Here is a 23,734-nt window from a genome sequence, read left to right as displayed (position 1 = left end):
AGGGGGCCCCTCCACATGAGCTGGGACTCAGGTAAAAGCCCACAGTCTGTGAGAAGGGGAGGCTGGAAACAGATGTCCTGATTTCTCTTCCTACCCTCCAATCTACTGCTGGTGCCTCTCACTAGGAAAACCCAACTAGATGCCAGAGGGATGGAGTCTGAGTGATTCGTTATATAGGGATCAGCCTTGAGCTGATAATGGAGGGAGTGGCTGGGGTAAAGAGACCAATAATCAATAACTAGCATATCTATTATCTATTTATGTGGTATATTAATTGAAAAAAGCAAAGTGGCTAATACTATTAAGACAGCTCCTGCTCTATGTTAAAATAAATATATTTTATATATTTATAAATGAGTGTTGTGCAGAAAAAAGTGTAGAACAGAAGATAACCATTTTGATTTGTAGTTCCCTGATGCCGACTGATGTTGAGCACTTTGTTTCTCAAAAAGTTGAAAATAGAGCTACCCCATGACCCAGCAATTGCACTGCTAGTATTTACCCCAAAGATACAAATGTAGAGATCCAAAGAGGCACCTGCACCCCAATGTTTATAGCAGCAAGGTCCACAATAGCCAAACTATGGAAAGAGCTTAGATGTCCATCAACAGATGAATGGATAAAGAAGATATGGTATATATATATAGGATAGGGAATCTTAAAATAGATGTGTTCTTTTTTTATTAACATATAATGTATTATTTGTTTCAGAGGTACAGGTCTGTGATTCATCAGTCTTACACAGTTCACAGCACTCACCATAGCCCTTACTCTCCCCAATGTCCATCACCCAGCCACCCCATCCCTCCCACCCCCCACCACTCCAGCAAAAATAGAGTCCTACACACCAACATGGATGACTTTCACAAACAATATTCCACATAAGCTAAAGGTGACTACAAAGAGAATAAACACCACACACACACACACACACACACACACACACACACACACACACACACAGAGGAATATTATGCAGCCATCAAAAATGAAATCTTGCCATTGCAATGACGTGGATGGAACTAGAGGGTATTATGCTAACCGAAATAAGTCAATCAGAGAAAGACTATTATCATATGATCTCACTGATAGGAGGAATTTGAGAAACAAGACAGAGGATCATAGGAGAAGGGAGGGAAAAATGAAACAAGACAAAACCAGAGAGGGAGACAAACCATAAGAGACTCTTAATCTCAGGAAACAAACTGAGGGTTCCTGGAGTGGTGGGGGGTGGGAGGGATGGGGTGGCTGGGTGATGGACATTGAGGAGGGTATGGGCTATGGTGAGCGCTGTGAATTGTGTAAGACTGATGAATCACAGACCTGTACCTCTGAAACAAATAATACATTATATGTTAATAAAAAAAACAACATATCTATTTTAAGATTATCTATCTATCTACCATCTATCATTCATCTATCTGTCTAGTTTTTAAAAACTTTCACAATGGTCAAATATTGCTTTTATAATAAGAAATATTCAGAGGCGCCTGGGGGGCTCAGTCGTTAAGTGTCTGCCTTCGGCTCAGGTCATGATCCCAGGGTCCTGGGATCAAGCCCCACATCAGGCTCCCTGCTCGGTGGAGCGGAGGGGAGTCTGAGTCTGCTTCTCCCTCTCTCTCTGCCCCTCCCCCCCCAGCTTGTGCTCTCTCTCTCACTCTTTCTCTCTCAAATAAATAAAAAAAATCTTGAAAAAAAGAGAAATATCCAGTGAGGTTCTTCTTTTAAATCAATAGAGTATTGAGGAAAAGCCCTAAAATTTACCACATAAAATTCCTCTCAGAATAATTTTGGGGGTCTGCCTTAATGCTCCACATTCAGGAGACTGCATCCAGTCAGTCCAAACGCTCTAAGTTCTCTCAAAGAAATGCCAAAGTAACAGCAAAATAGTTGACAGGGAAAAGAAAAACCAACAGATGACAAATGTTTTAAGCCAATCTTCCAGGCAATAGAAGTTTTAGTGGCAACGGTCAGTTCTAGATGTTTCATCCGCCAATATAACAACTTCAGAACAAATGCTTTGCGAAGAAAAGCAGAGGCCCTGGTAGCCGATGGCTCGTCGCTGTCTTCCTCGGACACAGAGCCTCGGGCTGAGCCAAAGTTTAAAAAATGAGCGTCTGTCAAATCTGTTTGGTGGTGCCGGAAGCCTCGCTTATTCTCACATCACGTCCAGTTCTGAAGAGATTCCACTGGCAACACGAAGGTGCAAAGCCAGCGCCCAGGGGCAGGCCAATTCTTCCACGCGGGGCAGGGATGCAGCCACTCTGGGGGCACGTCCTGCGTGTGGAACCCAGTGTCCCCTCGCGGCTCCTGGTAAGCCACAGAGCAAGGGGGGTGCAGGCAGAGGCACGGACTGCCGCCATGATGAGAGAAAGCACGGTTGACCGTCTGAATAAGGGGTAAAATGGAAGACACGGGAAACCAACCACACACGTCGTCTACACAGAGGCCACCACAGGAGCCGAGGAATCAGCCTGATCAAGGGCAGGCACGGCAGGTCCCCCCTGACAGAAGAAGAGCAAGGCCGCTTCCTTCACCCCTTCCCCTGCCAGTGCCCCGGAGGGAGTAGGACCCCAGGAGGACGGGATGGAGGTGTCCCAGGCCTCACCCCACCACTGTGAGCGTGGAGAGAGTCGAGAGAAACCAGAGAAGGGGGCACCTGACCTGTATGTGGAGTGAAGCTCTGAAGGAGACCAAACTCAATGTCAAGAGCTGAAGGTGACCAGAGGTGAGAGGAGCTGCCCAAGCACGTCACGTCAGAAAGGAGAGTCCACGAGGCTGGACGCACTGATGGGTGCCCACACCCCAGCGCTCCGTCACGTGAGGGAGCTCCGCAGGGCACGGAAGCCAATGCCCTCGAAGGCGGCGCAAGGGGCGGCTCGGAGCGGGTGATTAGGTACTTACAAAATGTCTCAAGTAAAACGACAATGCGCCATGAGGTGTTTTCTCTGTTTTCACGTAAAATGATTTGCAAGGGAAATCTTAGAAAAGAAAAAGACCAACAACACTGCGGCTTCAGACACTACATGGTAAGCTCATCAGAAAGCCATTTAGAATCTTCTTTTGTGTGAAACCACTCCTGTGGCCTATAACCCTGACTGTGAAGGTCTGGAAGCCAATACTGACCAAGTGTACGAAAGGCCCCTGGCGCGGTGCTGCGGGGCACATTTTGGTTAACCTTGATTGACTTCCATTACCGTGCCTCATCTCCTACCGCAAAATAATTCTCCAAGGAGACAAAGAGCAGTGGAGGGTTTTCGCTCACAAAAGTACCCTTAATGCACCTCTTTTGCTTCAGAACTGAAGACCAATTAGATTTGAGCCTGCTTAAAAGAAAATCTTTTAGGAATCAATTAGTTGGCCCTATCAATCCACATAAGCACAAGGCCAGGGACCAATCTGGACTTTAGGAATTGGATCAAAACGGCAAACTGTTACTCCGTCGTTATTTACTGATTTAGTTTTGATTATGAAGGACAGAAACTGATTGAGCCATTTATTATCTGGGTGAGCACCAGACTAATCCAGCATGTGCTTGGTACCCTGCTTGTTAAAGTCCAAGGAGAGTGGCTTCACAGCCATCTGGAGGGGGTCTAGCTGAAGGGGGAGGTCAGCAATTGGGGAGATTTGGACACATAAGGACCCAGACTATGGTACTTGTTCAGAGGTCCACACCCTTGAGGAACGGCAATGAGGTCACAACTGGTACGGGCCAGTGGAGAAGGAGAGAGAAAACAAGTGAGCGCCCCATTACCAAGGCATGACGAGCAGAGTCTGTGGGGGAAGGAAGATGGAGTGTGGAGAGGATCCTAGGAACAGGATCCTCTTGCCTTTCTACAACGTCCTTTATTCTTGCTTATCCAAAACGCCATATGCATAGTTCGTGGAGCCCAAATCCTAGCGTCATCCTTGATTCCACCTGTCCTGCACACCCAATGTCCAAACCTTCCGTGGTAGCTGGCAATACAAGGTCTACAGAAATCTGTTCTCTGCTTGTCTCCCAGCAGAGGCTTTGTCCTCCCCTCAGACTGGTGTGTGGGGGGAGCGGGGGGGATCTCCCTATTCCCCAGGGTCTGTTCCTGCTCCATGCAGTGCCCCTCCAAGAGCCTCTAGGGAACCTGCTTCCAGTCCCTCCCAGCTTAAAGTCCACGAAGGATGCCTGCCACAGCTGGACAAAATCTACGCTGCTTCCCCGGCCTGTCGCTCTCTCCATCCCCCTTTCTGCCTCACCGCCATGGCGGCGTCTTCCCGTTCCCTCCACCAGCCAGCTCCTAGGTAGCCACGACCGAAGTAAGTGAGCCAGTCATCTGTAAACATTGTGAAGCATTTCCAGGTAGTTAACACTTATAATTACCTGTATTCACGTGACTTTCTAACGTTAATTAAATTTTTAGTTGCTTTAAAATGTTCTAGAATCTCTTTTTTAGCAAGTACAGAAGCAATTGATTTTAACTATTTGTCAGTGAAAACTCTATAGTTAAAATTAATCTCTTGATAGCTGAAAGAAAAAGAAAGAAAGAAAGAAAGAAAAAGAAAGAAAGAAAGAAAGAAAGAAAGAAAGAAAGAAAGAAAGAAATTAAGTTCGTTCCACTCATTTAGGTGAATGGGGACATATTTAGGATTCAGAAAATATAGCAGACCTTATTTCGGGCATTATTTTAAAAGGAAAATAAGATAATCATAACCCTCAAAGAAAAACTTGCAAATGAGGGCTTGTTAAGATGGCAATTTCCTGAATAAAGACATCTACAGATATGACTTGGTTATAGGCACTGCCCCTGAGTTCTGGGATGTGTCCTCACTCCCTAGGAGAATCCCACGGGTCACTCATCACCTGTGTGTCAATGTTGATTTTGTGGAGGATGACACATCATTTCCACCCCATGTATCAAAATGACAATTCATTCCTTGCATGACAGGAGAATGGAACTGCAAGGTAACGTCACTGACATTTTATTCAGCTGGTAAGGAAGGGACAAACTGCCTTCCCCAGGAGTCTGTGGAAAACCAGAAACACCTCATACCCTGGGCCCTAAAGCTTTGCTTTGTAAACCAAGAACTTCTCTTCACAGCGTAGTTCAGAGACAGCATGTGCAACACGCTAAGGCCTTTCGCCTGGCCTGCTTGGTAAAGGGAGCTTAGGCAACACAGAATATTCTGTTCAGGGAGTATTAGCCCATATGTAAAACATGAATTTGTGGTTTATCAATTTTCACAGAATTTTTTTGAAGGCACCGAACATAAATCAGAGTGAGCAGAGTTTAGTTTTTGGTAATTTAGAAAGCAATTGGTTTCTGGGGCGCCTGGGTGGGTCAGTCGGTTAAGCGTGCCACTCTTGATTTTGGCTCAGATCGTGATCTCGGGGTCATGAGATCAAGCCCTGTGTCAGGCCTCATGCTAGGTGTGGAGCCTGCTTGAGATTCTCTCTCTTCCCCTCCTTCTGCCCCTCCCCCCTCAAATAAATAAATACATCTAAAAAAAAAAGAAGAAAGAGATTGGTTTCTTGCTGAAGCTCGTTCTGAGCATGAGTGTTCACCGTCCCGTGGCTAAGCCACGGTCCTGGGTAGCAGATCTACCTGTCCCCTGAAGGTGGCGGTGAGAGCCAAGTGTCCAGAGCTGACTGCCTGGCCGGGAATCCTTTACGATCTGCATGACCTTGGGAAGTTGTTTCATTTCGTTGTGCCTCAGTGTCCTCATCTGTAAAATGGGAATAATGATACCCACACCTCACAGGGCTATTGTGAAGGTTAAATGAGTTCATAAATGCCAAGTGCTGAGAGCAATGCCTGGCACACAGCAAGGTTCAGTCAACACTGGCTATGATTTTTACACATGGCTGGTCACCTGAGTGCCTCCATCTGATTAAAAACACAGGTACCAGAGGATAAATTCAGCAGAGGACTTCTAGGCCTTGTTCATGAAAGCTTCAGAAAAATAGCACCAAGAATTATTAGATGGCTACCCAAGAAGACACTTCTGCATTCTAAACTGATCCTATACCATTGTTCTTTTTGCTCAGTCGATGGGAAAGAATTCTGATGTTTGTCCACTTTTCATTGTTCTGCTATTTTTCTGTGTCCTGAAAATTCTGTCCCATGGCTGCTTCTTTGCCGCCCCGCCTCCCCCAGCCCTCAGCCTCGAGGTTAAGTGTGAGAGAAAGCAGTCTGATTAGAGCCCAGGCAGATCAAGATGAAGTTAAAAGGAATGGAGAGCCTCGTGGGAAATACTGAATAACACGCAGAAGTAATTTAAATGATCTCATTAGCCTTTGCCTCTTGTGTACTTGGAACTATTTATAACCAGAAGTAACATTTCTGATCTGTACCTACCTGATATTCTGATATTTCTTTAAAGGTGTAGGCATGCCTCTTTTCCTATCTGGCCAGACTAGACACTTTTCCTTAAATGCCAGAAGCGTGTTTGGATTAGAACCGAGAATCACATCCGAATTCTGGAGGAGGAAGAGGACTCCATCAAGATGGGAATGACCAGGAAAACCAAGAGTAGCCGGGAGTATGAGTGGACAAATCCACCGTTGCTGTGGAGGTTTTAACACACCTGTCTCGACATGTCCAGCAGACAATTAGTGAAGACAGAGAAGAGCCAAACATGCCAGATCTAATACACCTACCAGAACCCTGTTCCCAACACAATAGGTGGGACTTTTTACAAAGATTCACCACAAACTTGGGCACAAAGCGAAGTTCAGCCAACGAACACCAAAGACACAGGCTCATCGGTTACCTGACTACAGTGCAGTTACATTTGCTATTGATTACAGAAGAGAAGCAAGAAAACCTTCCATATGTCTGCACAATTCAAAATATACTGCTAAGCCACTCAGGGATTGAAAAATAAATCAAGCATCTGCCTTCGGCTCAGGTCATGATCCTGGGGTCCTGGGATCGAGTTCCGCATCGGGCTCCCTGCTCGGCAAGAAGCCTGCTTCTCCCTCTCCTTCTGCCCCTCCCCACTGCTTGTTCTCATTCTCTCTCTCTCTCAAATAAATAAAATCTTAAAAGAAGAAAAATAAAAGAAAAATAAATCATAATGAAAATCAGAGAATCCTGGGAACTGAAGAAAAAACAATGCCGAGACATCAAAACTTGGGGTGTGCAGGTAGAGACATTAAAATCTTATGTCCTTATAGGAGAAAAGAAGACTGAAATTTATTAACAAAGCACACAACCTGGGAAGGGAACAAAAGGGAAAGGAATTTGGAAGGAAGGAATCAATGAAGATGAGAGCAGAAATGATGGAAATGTGAAAAAAGCAACAATAGGATCAATAAAACTAAAGCTTGTTCTTTGAAAAAAAAAAAACTAATAAAATGGGCAAATCTCTGGGAAGGCTGAATAACAAAAGGAAGAAAAGGAACAAATTACAAACACCAGAAATTAAGAGACATAATTATAGGCACAGTACACATGTGTCTATGACTTGAAAACCTAAACAAAATGGACAATTCTTCCAGAAAAATAAAATATACTAAGACTATCTCAAGAAGAAGGAGGAAGATGACATGAATAATAACGAAAAATCCTTAATAAAATATAAGCAAAGTGGGTTTTCATAATCACATGAAAACACTGTGACTGAGTTTTATCCCAGAAATATAAGAATTCATTAATGTAATTCACTATATCAACAGAATAAAGTTATATGTGTGACTACATATACATTCACATATATATTTATCAAATACATTAAATATATTAAAGAGTTTTAAGTCTTAGCAAACACTGAGCTTTATATCATATTGAGATAAATATGCATATATGTGTTTGTATATTCAAATGTGTATGTATGTATATAAAAACACACACATACATACTTATCTCTAGAGATGTAGCACTTGCTAAATTTTAAAACTCTTTAATGGTAAACTCTTCGCAAACTGGTAATAACCTTAACCTGGCAAACACTATTTAGTACCAGACATTTTCAACAAACATTACTGAATATATTATTGTTAATTATTGAATATATTTCCCCTAAAATCAGGAAGAAGAAAAGGATGCCTACTGCCTCAGTCTCCCCTCAACAATGTACTAGAACACAACACAGCAGTAAGAAAAAGGATGAGAACCATAAGATAATTTCAATACATGCAGAAAAAGCATTTGACAAAGTACAACATCCATTCATGATAAAAGCCCTCAACAAAGTGGATATAGAGGGAACATGCTTCAACATGACAAAGGCCATCTATGAAAAACCCACAGCTAATATCATCCTCAACGGGTTAAAACTGAGAGCTTTTCCCCTAAGGTCAGGAACAAGACAAGGATGTCCACGGTCACCATTTTTATTCAACATAGTATGGGAAGTCCGAGCTGCAGTAATCAGACAAAAAAAAGAAATAAAAAGCATCGAAGTCAGTAAGGAAGAAAGTAAAACTTTCACTGTTTGGACATGACATGATACTCTACATAGAAAACCCAGGGGCGCCTAGGTGGCTCAGTCGTTATGCGTCTGCCTTCAGCTCAGGTCATGATCTCAGGGTCCTGGGTTCAGTCCCAGGACCCCTTTGGGCTTCCTGCTCAGTGGGGAGTCTGCCTCTCTCTCTGTTCCCCCCGCCCCCCGCTCGTGTGTTCACTCTCTCTCTCTCTCTCAAGTAAATAATAAAATCTTAAGAAAGAAAACCCAAAAGACTCCACCAAAAAACTGCTGGAACTGATAAAAGAATTCAGTCAAGTTGCAGGATACAAAATCAATGTACAGAAATCTGTATGTTGCATTTCTATACACCAATTATAAAGCAGCAGAAAGAGAAATTAGGAAAACAATTCCATTTACAATTGCACTAAAAATAATAAGATCCCTAGGAATAAACCTAACCAAAGAGGTGAAAGATAAGTACTCTGAAAACTATGAAAACACTGATGAAAGAAATTGAAGACAACACCAAGAAATGGAAAGACATTCCATGCTCATGGATTAGAAGAACAAATATTGTTAAAATGTCTATACTACCCAAAGCAATCTACACATTTCATGCAATCCCTATCAAAATACCAACAGCATTTTTCACAGAACGAGGAAAAAAATTCCAAAATTTGTATGGAAGCACAAAAGACCCCAAACAGCCAAAGCAATCTTGAAAAAGAAAAGCAAAGCTGGAGGCATCACAATTCTGGACTTCAAGTTATATTATAAAGCTGTAGTAATCAAAACAGTATGATACTGGCACAAAAATAGACACATAGACCAATAGAACAGAATAGAAAATGCAGAAATAAACCCACAATTATATGGTCAATTAATCTTCAACAAAGCAGGAAAGAATATCCAATGGGAAAAAGTCTCTTCAACAAATGGTGCTGCGAAAACTGGACAGAAACATGCAGAAGAATGAAACTGGACCACTTCCTTACACCACACACAAAAATAAATTCAAAATGGATTAAAGACCTAAATGTGAGACCTGACACCATAAAACGTCCTAGAAGAGAGCAGAGGCAGTAATGTCTCTGACATCGGCTATAGCAACATTTTTTTAGATATGTCTCCTGAGGCAAGGGAAACAAAAGCAAAAATAAACTATTGGGACTACATCAAAATAAAAAGCTTTTGCACAGCGAAGGAAATCATCAACAAAACTAAAATAAAACCTACTGAATGAGAGAAGACATTTGCAAATGACATATCTGATAAAGGGTTAGTATCCAAAATACATAAAGAACTTATAAAACCCAATAAACAAATAATCCAAATAAAAAATGGAAGGAAGACATGAATAGACATTTTTCTAAGGAAGACATCCAGATGGCCAACAGACAAATGAAAAGATGCTCATCATCACTCATCATCAGGGAAATGCAAATCAAAACTACAATGAGCTATCACCTCACAGAATGACTGTCAGAATGACTAAAATCAAAAAAACAAGAAACAACAGGTGTTGGCGAGGATGGGGAGAAAGGGGAACCCTCTCGCACTGCTGTTGGGAATGCAAACTGGTGCAGCCACTCTGGAGAACAGTATGGAGGTTCCTCATAAAGTTAAAAATAGAACTACACTATGATCAAAATCGTATTTACCCAAAGAATACAAAAACACTAATTCAAAGGGATACATGCACCCTTACGTTTACAGCAGCAGTTTTTACAATAGCCAAGATAAAGAAGTAGCCAAGTGTCCCTCAGCTGATGAATGGATATAGAAGATGTGGTGTATATATACAATGGAATATTGCTAAGCCATCAAAAAGAACAAAATACACAGCGGAAGGATAAATAAATGGAGATATATACATAAAATGACCATTCTCACCAAATTTACCTAAAAATGCAATGCAGTTATGAACAATGTGTGTGTTGTGTGTGTGCACGTGCGCGCAGGTGGTGAGTGAGGGGGAAGGCAAGGGGAGGCAGACAAAGGACCAAAAGGAGCCAAGACAATTATGAAGAAAAAGTGGGGGGGCTTATCCTACCAAATACAAGACTAATAAAGAAATAGCATTTAATACAATGTGGTATTGACAAGGAAATCAAGCCATACACCAATTAGAAAGAAAAGAAACCTCAGAAATAGATGTCTTCAAATATAGAAACTTGATATATGGCCATACAAATAAATGGCCACAGACTGGTACGGTTATAACTGATGATTATATGTAAAAAAATAAAATAAAATTAGATCCATATCTCATACCAAATGCATAATTAAACCCCAGGTGGATTCATGAACTAAATGTGAAAAGCCAAAGATTTCAAACTTACAGAAAAAAGATACAGGGTATTTATATGACCTCCAGAGAGGAAAACAGTTCTTAAATGCAACACAAAAAGGACACATCATTCTGGAAAATGATTTGACTGCATTAAAACTGCAAACTTCTCTCTGACAAATGCCATCCAAAACGTAACGAAATGACAAGTCACAGACTGCGTGCAAGATGTTTATGACTAAGGGTATCATTTAGAACAAAGAATAAATTGCCCAACAGGTAAACAGACAAAACAGGCAGTTCGCTGGTGAGAAACCCAAAAAGGCAATAATCATATGAAAAGTCTGAACATCAAGGATTCTTGGCAAACAGTGGATGGAGCAAGGGCACCCCTCCCATCGGCAGTAAGAGCGGGCAGGTGCAATTTCTTTGTAGAGAAGTAGGAAATGTCCTATAAAAGTGCAGGTGCACACCCCTTCCACCCTTACAGTCTGCATGCTAGCGAAAATCCAGCACATGTGCACACGTCGATCGATGAGCGCATGACTATCTCTTACTGTTTTGATAGCACCAAACTGAAAACACATTAGCGTCCATGAACATGAGACAGAGAAGCGAGATGCAGATTGTTCGGATTTTATAAACCTATGCAGAAGATTAAAAGACGGAATTTAAGCTACCTATATCCACTATCCACGTGGACAAACAGCATGATGGTGGGTGAAGATAGAAGACAGCTTGTCAAATTTAAATAAAATTTTAGTGAAGTATGGGAACATATACGACAAAACTAATCTCGGGATAGTGGCTGCCCCTGGGCACCTTCTAATTTCAGACAGAGAGAGGGGGAGCCATGCTGGGAGTTCAGCTGGGTTTATAATAATATACAATAACGTATTTCAATATATATATATATATATACATATTATATATATACTATATATATACACAATATATACTATATATATACACAATATATACTATATATACAATATATATTTTATATATATACAATATTTATATACAATATTATATTGTATACAATTATATGCAATAATATATATAATTATAGTAATATACAAATAATATAATAAAATATTATAAATCTAGTAAGATTGAGCCAATCTGGGTGGCATTCACCACATTATTTTTAGACGTTTCGGTACCTTGAACTAGACTAACTTTTGCAGGGTGGAGGGGCCAACTCCCACATAAGCCAGTAGATGAACAGGACAAGGGCCTGCCTAGGACATCACTGTTTGGACAGAAATCACCCCGCGCCTGTTGCTGCCTCCTCCTAAGTGGAAAATGGTGGTGGTGGAGGAAGCACCAGATTTGGCATTAAAGACAAAATCTTGATCCACCACCGGGTAGGAGACCACAGCTCAGTCCCTGCCTGCTCTGACATGTACCTGATAAAGTCGGCCTCTCAGACCTCACTGGGGCCGGACGAAGGGTGATGGATCTAAACAGGCTGGCAAAGTGGTTCACAAAGGAGGGCTACCCAGAAGACCCCAACCAGGGCCAAATGTAAAAAGGAACACTATCACACGTTATTCCTCTGCTGGATGGTATCCTTCTCCATATGTTCTGTCCCAAGCCAAAGGCGCTCTGTCCTGGGACCCCTTCTCATCGTGCCCATCTCCATTACGGCTCCAAACGATTTTGCTCAGCCCTGCCATGATCACATTATTCCAAGTTTCTGCAACCAGTCGTCTATTGATTTCTGGATCAAATCAAATGCCCTAAACTCATCTCTGAATTCCTGCATCTTCCCATCTCTAGCTTCCCTGTCTTTGTTTTAATCCCTTTCTTCTGTCACAAAGACGTTTAACAGATGTATTGAGGTGCAACTGACATACGACAAAGCGCACATACAGTTTGATGAGTTCTGACACATGTACACACCCGTGGAGCCAGAACCACAATCGAGACAGTGAATTTATCTCCCGACCTCAAAGGTTGCCTCTGGCTTCTTCGTTATAAGTACTTTTGTGCTTTCATGTTCCCTTCGGCCATTTCTTTGTGTTCGTTCAAACGGCCTCATCATTGAATTATATTGAAAAATTTCCCATACTGCATATTTCCCTCTTCACACCCTCCTCCTCCCAGCATCCCTATATTAATTTAGAGCCCTGAAAATAACTAAAGGCTCTAGAAATAACCTCTCATCAGCGGTGGTCCCCATGCTGTCTCTTCCAGTTCTTTTATATAAATCCTGAGCGTTTCCACCAGTTTGTCCCCAGACAAGGCAATGGTGCTCCTCCTGGTGTCCCTGATTTTGTTTGGACACCAGAGTGGGACACTCTCAAGAGTGAAAATGTTGTCTATTATTACTTATTCTGCGATCGTCCCAGACAAACCAGTGTGTTGCTAGCCCTAGTCAGAACGCTGCCCTCAGATCTTGAAATCCAGGCTGGGCGACCTTCGCAGAGATCCTGCAGCCTGAGGGAGGAAGGAATTGGGCCAATATCTCTTTGTGGTGCCTTATCTGAATGTGCCGAAGACTGTGGGTCCCAGCGGGGGGGGGGGGGGGGCAGGTGCAGAGACATCCACCTGCGTGGCACAGGACCCTGGTCCTGGAGTCTCCCTGAGAAGCTGCCTGTAATCCTGCTTACATCACAGCCGCCAAAGGACCCCAAAGGACACCGTATCCCTTGGTGATGGCTCTAGAATGTCTAGGAGGCTCCAGGGCAGCAAGCTAGGTGGAACCGGAGTCGGGGGCGTGGAGTGGATCCTGATGCTGTGTTTACAAAGCACATTGCATCAGACCTTAAACATGTCTGCTGTCCATTTCAAAGAATGGGAGTGCAGCCCATAGAGATGATAGGGGTCGAAAATACCCCTTGGCACCACAACTGATTCCACATCTGCCCCACCAACCACCTCACCTTGCTCTTCAAAATTAGGGCACATTCCTAAGGTGGAGGATGGCTTCCAGTGACTTCCCAGAAGACCACATGGAGATGATTTGTAAGCTCAGTTGTAAGCTTCGTCCCTCTATCTGTCTTTGTTTGGGCCTTACACCAAACAATTCTGAAACTTTCTAGAAAGGATGGGTTGATACCCTTCCTTAACGTCCAATGTGATGCAGGCTTTTCCCTACTGTGATGGTTAATTTTATGTGCCAACTTGACTGGGTTAAGGCACGCCCTGAAGGCTGGTAAAACAAGGTGTGTCTGGGAGAGCGTATCCAGAAGAGATTAGCATTTGAATCAGTGGACTGAGTAAAGATGATCATCCTCACCAGCGTGGGTGGGCATCATGCAGGTCACTGAGAGCCTGAATAGAACACAACTGGGGAGGAAGGAGGAATTCGCTCTCTCTGCTTTAACCAGGACGTCAGCTTCTCCTGCCCCTGTCTGCCTCTTGAGCTTTCAAGCTCAGACCACAGCTCACACCATCGCCGCCCCAGCCCCCACCTCCCACCGAGTCTCAGGCCTTTGGACTTGGACTGAATTGTACCACGGGCTTCCCTGGCTCTCTGGCTTGCAGATGACAGACTATGGGGTAATAGATCTCCATCTCTCTGTATTTACGTCTGTATCTACGTCTCTATGCTACTGGTTCCGTCTCTCTGGAGAACTACTACAATCTATGATTATAGGTCTTCAGTCATTTCTGTTAGGATTAGGTGGGGTATGTGTGTGGCCAAGCAGCTGTGCTCACATGATCACTGCATCCAGAGCGCTGTGTATTTGGAATTATTCAGCAAAAGAATCCGAAATATTTGTTCTCTCTTCTCACTCCCTCAGTTTCTTAGATGTCACCAATTCTGTCCTTAGAGCTAACCCACCCCCATCACATGCGTGTACCTAAAACTTTATCCATCACGCCACTCAGCAAAATAATGGCTCTCCCTTAGGACGGAGTGGAGGATTGAAAATTCTTCTATAATTTAATATTTTTATTTCCTCTCACAGTGGAAATAATAGAGTGCACTGGGAAATTGCTGTTCTGCTTGTGATTTTTCCCCACTAGATCCGGTGGGAAGAGTCTGTCTTTTATTTCCGTACATCCAATGTCCAACTCAGGCATGAAAAAAAGAAAGGTGCTCAAAAAACTTCCTGAAGGAATGAATTCAAAACTCACTGATTTCAGAAACATTTAGAGTATCGGTCATGCTGTGCCCTTCCCTGGAAGTCACAGTAAGCCAAAGATACCATTCTGCCTTTACTGAGCTTACTGTCTTGGGGGGGGGGGGTGCAAGAATTAATAAAAAAGTTACACAAAGGCATAGTCACAATTTGTGATAGCTGTCATGTGAAGATGAAGTACAAGGAGTTATGAGAATTTAGCACAAGGGTGGCCTGGTCTAGTCTGAGGGGAAAGGCGAATGCTGCAGGGTGGGAGGAATAAGCTCATGGAAATGGGAAGGAGGAATGTTCTGGACACAGAGAGGATCGTGCACCAAGACTATGGTGCAGTGCAGAGACCCCTGTAGAGTGTCCTGGAGGCTAAAGGAGGCCCGTGTGACTGCCAGGAAGGGGAGAAGCAAGAATGTCAGAACCTGAGGCCAGAGAGAAAATAAGGACTCTGTAAGACACGCTCAAGATTGAGGTCTTTGCCCTAAAAGCAAGCGGTGACCCAATCAGTTGTGCAATTTTAACATCAGTATGTGGTGGTGTGATGCAGGGGGCAGAAAATGCACCAGGACCAGGGTGGAGAGGCATGTGATAGTTAATTTTATGCATCCACTTGGCTGACGTGGTGCTTGCAAATGGGGTCAAATACATTCTGGATGTTTCTAAGAGGGTGTTCTTGGATGAGACTAACATTTAAGTCAGTGGACTCAGAGTAAAGCAGATTGCCTTCCAAAATGTTGGTGGGCCTCATCTAATCAGGTGAAGGCCGACTGGAACAAAAGACTGACCTGCCCAGAGCAAGAAGAAATTCTGCCAGCTGATGGCCTTCAGACTTGAACTGTAACAATGGCCCTTCCCAGGGTCCCCAGCCTGCTGGCTCAGCCTGCAGATTTGGACTTGTTGGCCTCCACAGTCACCTGAGCCAATTCCTTAAGATCTCTCTCCCTCTCTGTATATATAAATTGTCTGTGTGTGTGTGTGTGTGTGTGTGTGTGTGTGTGTGTGTGTATGCATTGCTACACACATCTTGTGGTTCTGTTTCTTTGGCGCAGCCTGACGAATACTGGGGAGATTTCAGAGTTGAGGAATGAGATGGCCAGAGGAGGAAGGCTGGAGGAGTGCCGAGCAGCACAGACCAGCAGGTGAGGCTGCTGACCCTGAGTATAAGGCCTAAGCCCCAGGCCTCATGGCAAGGTCTGCTGGTCTCGTTGGTCAGGGTGCAGGCAATGAGAGAGTGCACATCACCCAGAGAGTGTGTGCCAGCCGGCCAGAGAGGTGCTAGGAAAAGACAGACAGTGCAGGAGCTCTGGGGCCCTGGTCCCTGCATCGGTGACGTGGTGGATACGGCTCAAGGACAGGGAGAAGGGCGGTATCGTGCAGTAGAGTCCAGCTGAGACTGGACAGCAGGCCCGGTGGGAGGGGAAGGTAGACAAGCTGAAGGCAACAAGGACGAGGCCGGAGAACTGGGGTGCCCTGTCAAGCCATCCTGGAAGCGGCAGGGCTCAGGGAAAAGCCCAGATCGTGTGGTGACCTTGGAGGGTGCTACTGGGCCAGCGCTGAGAAGGTGGGTTTGGAAGAAGGGGTGTTAAGAGCGTGAGATGCCAAGGTTGGGACTGCTATGAACATATCATTGAAAATACTTCTACCTCAATGTCTGAGTATCTTGGACCCTGTTTCAAATCAGCAGGGGTGGATGAGTCACTGCCCTCTTGGGTAGAATTTCTAATCTAGATGATTATTCCAGAGGCTGTTTAGTTGAACTGATGCTACACAGATCTGTGTAGACATGCCACCAAACTCAGTATTACAACCGTGCAGAGGGAGTGAGACCCCTAGAATCAGAGGGTGGCAAGGCAGGCTTTCAGAGGTGTTGGAAACCAGGAGCAGACATGCCACTCAGGGACATGGTGGGCATCCCCTTCTCCATCATGAAGGGGCAGCCCTGCCAGATGTAAGTTGTGTTCAATGGCCAGGAGAACTCACTATTTTTAGACATTCCCTTACATGGGTCCCACGGTTGCTAGTGTACGTGGGATAGCACAGAGGATCCCACCTGGCCAGAGGGGCCATTAGTTCCGCTTAAGAATCCAGGGGTGAGAAGAAAGCTGTACAGAGATAGAGACATCTGTCTTACTCTGTGTAGCTGCCCACTTCCGAAGATGTCAAGGTCACGTCTAGCAGGTGCGTGTGTATGCGCACGCACGGTGCTGCACGTTGCCAGTCTGGGCTAGGAGGTTTTTGGTTTTTTTTTAAGATTTTGTTTTATTTTTTTTGACAGAGAAAAAGAGACAGCTAGAGAGGGAACACAAGCAGGGGGAGTGGGAGAGGGAGAAGCAGGCTCCAGGCTGAGCAGTGAGCCCGATGGCGGGGCTCGATCCCAGGACCCTGGGATCATGACCTGAGCCGAAGGCAGATGCTTAACGACTGAGCCACCCAGGCACCCCTGGGCTGGGAGTTTTGTCACAAAATGTTGACTCTTCACTTATGATCAGAATCATTTTTATTTCTTTAGCATGGCGAAGAACGTACGGAAGAACAAAGGTTAAATGATGAGTTCATTTTCCAACTCCCTAGGTTTTTTAGGAAATGATCTTGCCTTTTTTTTTTTTTTTTTAAGAGGCAAAACATCTGTAAGATAAGACAAGAAAGCACATAAACTCGGTAACTGATTTCTTGGGAAACTTTTATCTCCTTGTCCATTGATAATATTTCTTTGGGTAATTCGGTTTCCTATGGCTCAATAAATTAAATCCAGATAGATGAAGCAAGAAATAGACTTTTAACTCTGTTCTGAATTAGAATTGCATCATTATAATAAAACCATCAGGACATTCTGGGATCTAGCAAAGAATTAAAGCTGGGATGGATATCATATCAGCATATGATGAAGCATATTCCACCAGTTAATAATTCTGAGTTTTGTAACCTTTTAAAAATTCTGTTAATACTGTTCGGAAAATATGTCACAATCTTGTGCTGGGTTTGACTTGGCACAGGCGACCATTCAACTACCCAAACATCTTTTTATCATTTATTTGATGGTTTTATCTTATAAAAGCCTAGACATTATTTTATCAGGAGAGGGGATCTGTAGACTTGCTCTTTTGGTAAAAATTGCCCACCATTGTCTAATGCTTTGGAAGAGCAGATGCTGAAATCCTAAAGTTTTAGACCCTATTTACAGATCATTCATAATGGGATGCCCACAGTCAGGTCCCACCATCAGGGAGCAGAAACTGGAATCTTGGAGAACCAGACCCTCCGAGGCGCCCTGCCCACTGCTGGACTTGCTTAGGGACCAGCGAGAAGCCATCTGACCCCACTCTACCTACAGAATAGGCTGTGGGAAAACAGGACGCTCCATCCCTCTGGCTCTGCAATCCTGGGATCCCGCCATGGCACGATGGAGTTCTAGATCCCCTCTCTGTGCCCTCTGCCCCGCCCTTACCCCTGTCACGGTGGAGTAGGGAACTTTGGCAGGACGTGAGGCATCATGCTTAAGTGGCAATCAATACCCTTAAAAGAGAGGCCTGTCTGCCCCCAGGGGTTCTCTGGCTGTAGAACAAGAGAATCCAGGAGTGGGGCTGGCTGGGAAGGACAGAAAAGAGACCAAGGGAGAGGGGGCTTCCAGGCCCCCAAGCCATGGAAAACAATCTTAGGGCTGAGTAAAGCAGTGTCTGCATCATTTTCTGGATTCCAAATATATTCTTCATTAGCCAGGAAAAAGATTGGTTTCTGCTTGTTTTCCCTAATGACAGATTGTGCGTGTACAACCTTCCAGGATTAGGTGGGTAGTGGGGTAGGGGGAGGAGGGTGGCATAATGGTAAATGAGTAGTTAGACCAATCTCATTAAGTCACTATCAGTTAACTCAAACACAACTAAAATGAAAGAAGCTTTGATTCCTAAACCAATTACATGAGATTTCCCCAGCACAAACTAAGTTCATTAGATACAAAGTATGGATAATCCATAATTTAATATAGAAATTTAGGCATGGAGTATTACTAATCAGATAACTAGAGCCTCGAATCAGATTATTAAGAGACCCAGTGAACCTGCTCTAATTGCTGACCAAAAAAGAACAAGCAAGGGAAATGAATGAAAACAACATTCCCCTTTGCGCCTCCCTTGGCTAAGGTTGAGAACATCTGCAAGCTATAGGAAGGGACTCCCATGGAAATAGGCTCCATTTTACAAGAGCACCTCCCCTTCCTACCACCCATGTGTGTTCTGAGAGGTTATTTTTTTTTTTTTAAGAGCTTATTTATTTATTTGAGATTGAGAGAGGGTGTGAGAGCACGAGCAGGGGGGAGGAGCAGAGGGAGAGGGAGAAGCGGACTCCCTGCAGAGCAAGGAGCCTGATGCAGGATTCGATCCCAGGACCCGGAGATCATGACCTGAGCCGAAAGCAGACGCTTAACCGACTGAGCCACCCAGGTGCCCCTGTTTGGAGAGTTTTAACGCCGAGAAACACCAGGTCCCTGCTGCAGAGCCTTTTACTGCGGGAATGTCACCAAGCACAGCCTGGCTCGAATGACTTTAAGAGTAATGAGCACATTAAAAATGACCGCACCACTAATTATAAGAAAACTAGAGAATGTGGCACTTAGACCTATATGAATCTCAGAGGAAGCAGTACCTCTCTTTATGAGAAGGAAGTATAAATTCTTAATTATGCTAAAGCCTATTTAGGTAGAGCACAACACTTAATACAGGTTAGGAATTGGCTTTTGCGCTTTGAAGTATCCATATGAGTCAGAAAAGATCTAAGAAAGATATGAAATACACTGAAAACGCCACTGTAGTTAACCAGCTAGAGACAGCTGTGGTGACAACTGGGAGCAGACAGAGAAGGTTGCTGTAATCCAGGGGCTAAAAGCAGAGACACAAGGGCTCAGGGAATAAGTGATAGAGAAGCAGAGACTTGCAAAGGAACCTGCCAAAGCTCAAGATCACATCAAAAGCAGAGCACAGAGATAACACTGCAGAAAACAGGGTAGGAACAGAGCCTTAACAGAAACTTCAGAGCAAAATAAGATGGAAAAGGAAGAGTTTAAACAATTAGAGAAAGAAAATGATAGTTATAAAAGATGGGTATAAGTGGTCCAAGAAGACTGAGGAATCACTGAACTCTACCTCTGAAACTAATGATACACTCTATGTTAATTAATTGAATTTAAATTAAAAAAAAAAATCGGTCCAAGAAATGCAGTTATCTTAAAACAAAGAGAAAAGGAAAAAAAAATCAGATTTCTAGTTCAAGGAAACTTTGCTGAAATAAAGTCAAGATGCAAACTCACTGGGCAAAAGTTTACCATGGGAAATTTGAGAAAGGTCGATCAATATCAAGATGCATCACAGTGAAGAAAATACACTTGATAATTTAAAAATATTATTGAGACCTGAACCTAAGAAACCTGTTGCCTTGCATCAGATAGAATGGGCTAGGTTAAGGTGGTAACAAGTATCCCCCAAATCTCAGTGGATTAAGACAACAAGAGTTTATTTTTCACTCATGCTACACTGCCCAGTGTGGGTGAGTTATGGGGGCTCTACCCATCATAGTCACCCAGACTGATGGTGCAGCCCCCATCTACAACTTGCAATTACCGTGCCAGAAGGAACAAGAGCTCTGCACAATCTCACACTGCAGGTACTATTCAGGCTTGGAAGTGATACACATAAGTTTTGCTCACATGGCCCTAAACAACCACAAGGAGACTAGGAAGTATAACCTTACCACATAAAGGGAAGTTGGAGAGCTAGAAATATTTTTAAGCAGCACTAATGACCGCCACATATCAAAAAGGGAGAAAGCATTAGGCTGACTTTAGGTCTTTCTCTACAGCAATATTCAATATTCAATTATGGATAATGATGCAGAAAGCTAAAAAGAGCTCTGCCCCTACCATTTCAACAACCAAAACGTTGGACACTGCAAATTCACAACTTAATTTGAACCCATCAGACAGCTGAGGTCACAAGGCAACAAACCCACCGAAATTCGAAGGACACGAGAATTTCCATGTTGAGAAGCATGAGCACCTGTTCACCTGGGCAGATGGTTTAGTGGAAAAAGGTGAACAGTGTGCCAGGTCACATAGGTAATTCAGCAGAGAGAGGGAAGCTATATGGAAGAATCAGATGGCAAGACACAGTCACAGAAATGAAGGATGTCTTTGGGGCATCAGCAGGCTCAGCAGAACTGAGGGAGAAATGACCAAGTGCAGTTTATGTTGGGAATGCAAGGCTGGTTCACCATTCAAAAGTCAGTCATTGTTATTTACCATCTTAGCAAACTAAAGAAGAAAAGGTAGATGAACATCTAAGTCAATGTGGAAAAAGACTGACAAATTCAACATCCATCCATGATTAAAAAAAAAAAAAACTCTCAGAAAACAAGGAGGGGGGGGGGTACTTCCATAACCTGATAATGGGCATCTATGGAAAACTTAGAGCTAACATTGTATTTAATCCCTAAAATCAGAAACAAGGCAAGGATGTATGCTCTCAGCATGTCTATCCAACATTGTACTGGAGGTTCTAGTCAGTGCAATAAGGCAGGAAAGAAAGAAAAGAAAGAAAAGAAAAGAAAAGAAAAGAAAAGAAAAGAAAAGAAAAGAAAAGAAAAGAAAAGAAAGAAACAAAGAGAAAGGGAGAAAGAGGCAGGGAGGGAGGGAGGGAGGAAGAAAGGAAGGAAGGGAGAAGAGAGAGAGAGAAGAAAAGAATTAAGAGGTACCAGACTAGAAAGGAAGATATATAACTGCCTCTCTTGCATTTCACCTGACTGCCTACATAGAAAATCCAAAAGAATCTACAAAAGAGCTCCCAGAACTATTGAGTTTAACAAGATCACAGGATACAGTAACAAAAACCAAATTTCTGTATATTAGCAATGAACAAGAAACAATTAAAAACTCTTAAGTACCATTAAAATAGCACCAAAAAACATGAAATACTATAAGCATAAATATTATAAAATATGTTAAACATTGTACAACACTGACGGAATATAAAAAGGCTCAAGTAAATGGAGGGCTATACCATGGATATGTCAATTCTCTCCAAATTGAGATATAGAGTCAGGGCTCTATATCTGAGATATAGAGTCATTAGTGCTGCTTAAAAATATTTCTAGCTCTCCAAATCCCAGTCAAAATCCCAGCAGGATTTCTGGAGAAACTGATAAGCTGATTCCAAAATCTACATAGAAATGCAGAGGAACTAGGTTAGCCAAAACAATTTGGGAAAATAACAAACTTGGAGGTTGGCAGTAAACAGACTCTCACTTCCAGTGGTCTCTCATCCTCCTGATCCCACATGAAACTCAGCTCCCCAGCCCATACACACAAGGCCATTGCTCTCCTCACAGGCCCTCAGCCGGGGAGGGGGGGGAGGGGGCAGGCTGCTCACCTCACTGCTGCCACTTCCAGACGACTGGCCTCCTACCTCAATCATGAATCCTTCCTCATCTGACCCTCATGCCACCAGCTCTGACTGTGCAGAACTCTACTTAAGTTTTTTAAATAAATTCATTCAGAAGTTTGGTGTAGTCTTTTTTCTGCCTTCAACTCTTACCACCATCTTGGGCACTTCGAACATCCATGGGGACGAGCCATTTCGAGGAGACTCCCCAGCATTGACTTGAACTCTTTAAGTACCCTTCGCCTCCTTCCATTTTAGCTAGCCTCTCCCAAGTGGTTTCCTTGTCAGGGCACTAGAGCAGTGGGTCAGGAGGGACCACAAGCTCGCCAGCTCAACCTACACCTTCTTAGAGGGAGCACTGTTGTTCCAACACCACCTTCCCAGCCATAGCCACCTCCTCAGGGGACAGTCAAGCAGGTCCTGGGAGGGTCTCACTGAGTGCAGGTGTGTCAAAAAGGACCCCAAGGCCTTGGGACAGCAGGTCAAATACCTCCAACCCATCAACTGAGTGAGATATGACTTAGCTGCTTAACTGCATCCACGTACTCATGCGGCCTCCAGAACTACAAGATTACCCAGGGATTTATCCACTCCCTCAGGGGTAGTGGTTGCACTGTGATTTAATTATGATTACCTATTGCTTGTTATGTTTTTTAAACATGGAAAGAAAAGGGATCCAGATTGAAACAGTGATTTAAGAGTTGTCACAATGAGATCTCAGAGTGAGCACCGCTCACCCCTGCCCCAGGAGGGCTGTAAAAGGCCACGGCGGACCCTGAGCATGCCCCGTGACACTGTAAGAGAGAAATCATGGTTGTATGCAACATGAGGCAGCAAGACACACCTTGCAGGTAAGGGTATAGGCCCTTGAGTGCTACGATCTGGGCTCCTCGGAGCCTGCTGGATCTGTCACTCTGGAGGGCTGCTGGGACCGCTGAACTTGGCCCATTCCTCCCTGCAAAACGAGGCAGGTGCTAGGGTGCTGGGCTCAGTCCCACCTTGTACTTTAGGTGTTTTTATCTTGTATCTCTGTACGTCATTGCTTATTTGCCACTGGGTTTCACAGTGCCCTGGACCACCAGCGAGCTCACCCAGACTGAGCTGTCATTCTGGCCAGCATTTGAAAGGACACTCAGGGAGGACTAATCCCAGGAACCCAGTTCCAGAGGGCAACACTTTCCCTCTTTCTCGCCAGATTCCAGGGGGGATCTCCAGAGTCTCCAGTTCCCCACATACTATGTTCCCAAAGCACATTCTCTAGAGCTCCCTATACCATGTAAATAACAATTTTACCACCCACCAAGGATTCCTTTCACCTTGCTCGCAACCTTTTGGAAAAGTTTTCGTACACCTTTGTCCAGGGAAAAGAGAAGAACTGGGTTCATCGTTCATATGCATTTTTAAGCAGCCAATTTTGGTTTTCAGGAGTTAAAAAAAAAAAAAAAAAACACTTGTTGGAAGAAAAAGCAAGGAACAATATAAACAACTTTCCATGTCACTTTAAAAGAAATCAGATGCTGTACACGAGAATAGATTGCCGTGGGAAATTG

The 23,734-nt window shown here is 43.7% G+C and overlaps 1 protein-coding gene across 2 annotated transcripts in view; it reads right to left on the bottom strand.

The window, feature by feature from the left end:
* Positions 1-23,734, bottom strand: part of FAM189A1 (family with sequence similarity 189 member A1) — a 470,556-nt gene that overhangs the window by 45,780 nt on the left and 401,042 nt on the right. The gene's annotated exons all lie outside the window — the stretch shown is intronic.

Source organism: Phoca vitulina, unplaced genomic scaffold, assembly GCF_004348235.1.
Source record: "Phoca vitulina isolate PV1807 unplaced genomic scaffold, GSC_HSeal_1.0 scaffold61, whole genome shotgun sequence".
Taxonomy (NCBI): domain Eukaryota; kingdom Metazoa; phylum Chordata; class Mammalia; order Carnivora; family Phocidae; genus Phoca; species Phoca vitulina.
The sequence above is the reverse complement of the archived record's forward strand: the minus strand, read 5'-3'. Positions and strand labels throughout refer to the sequence as shown.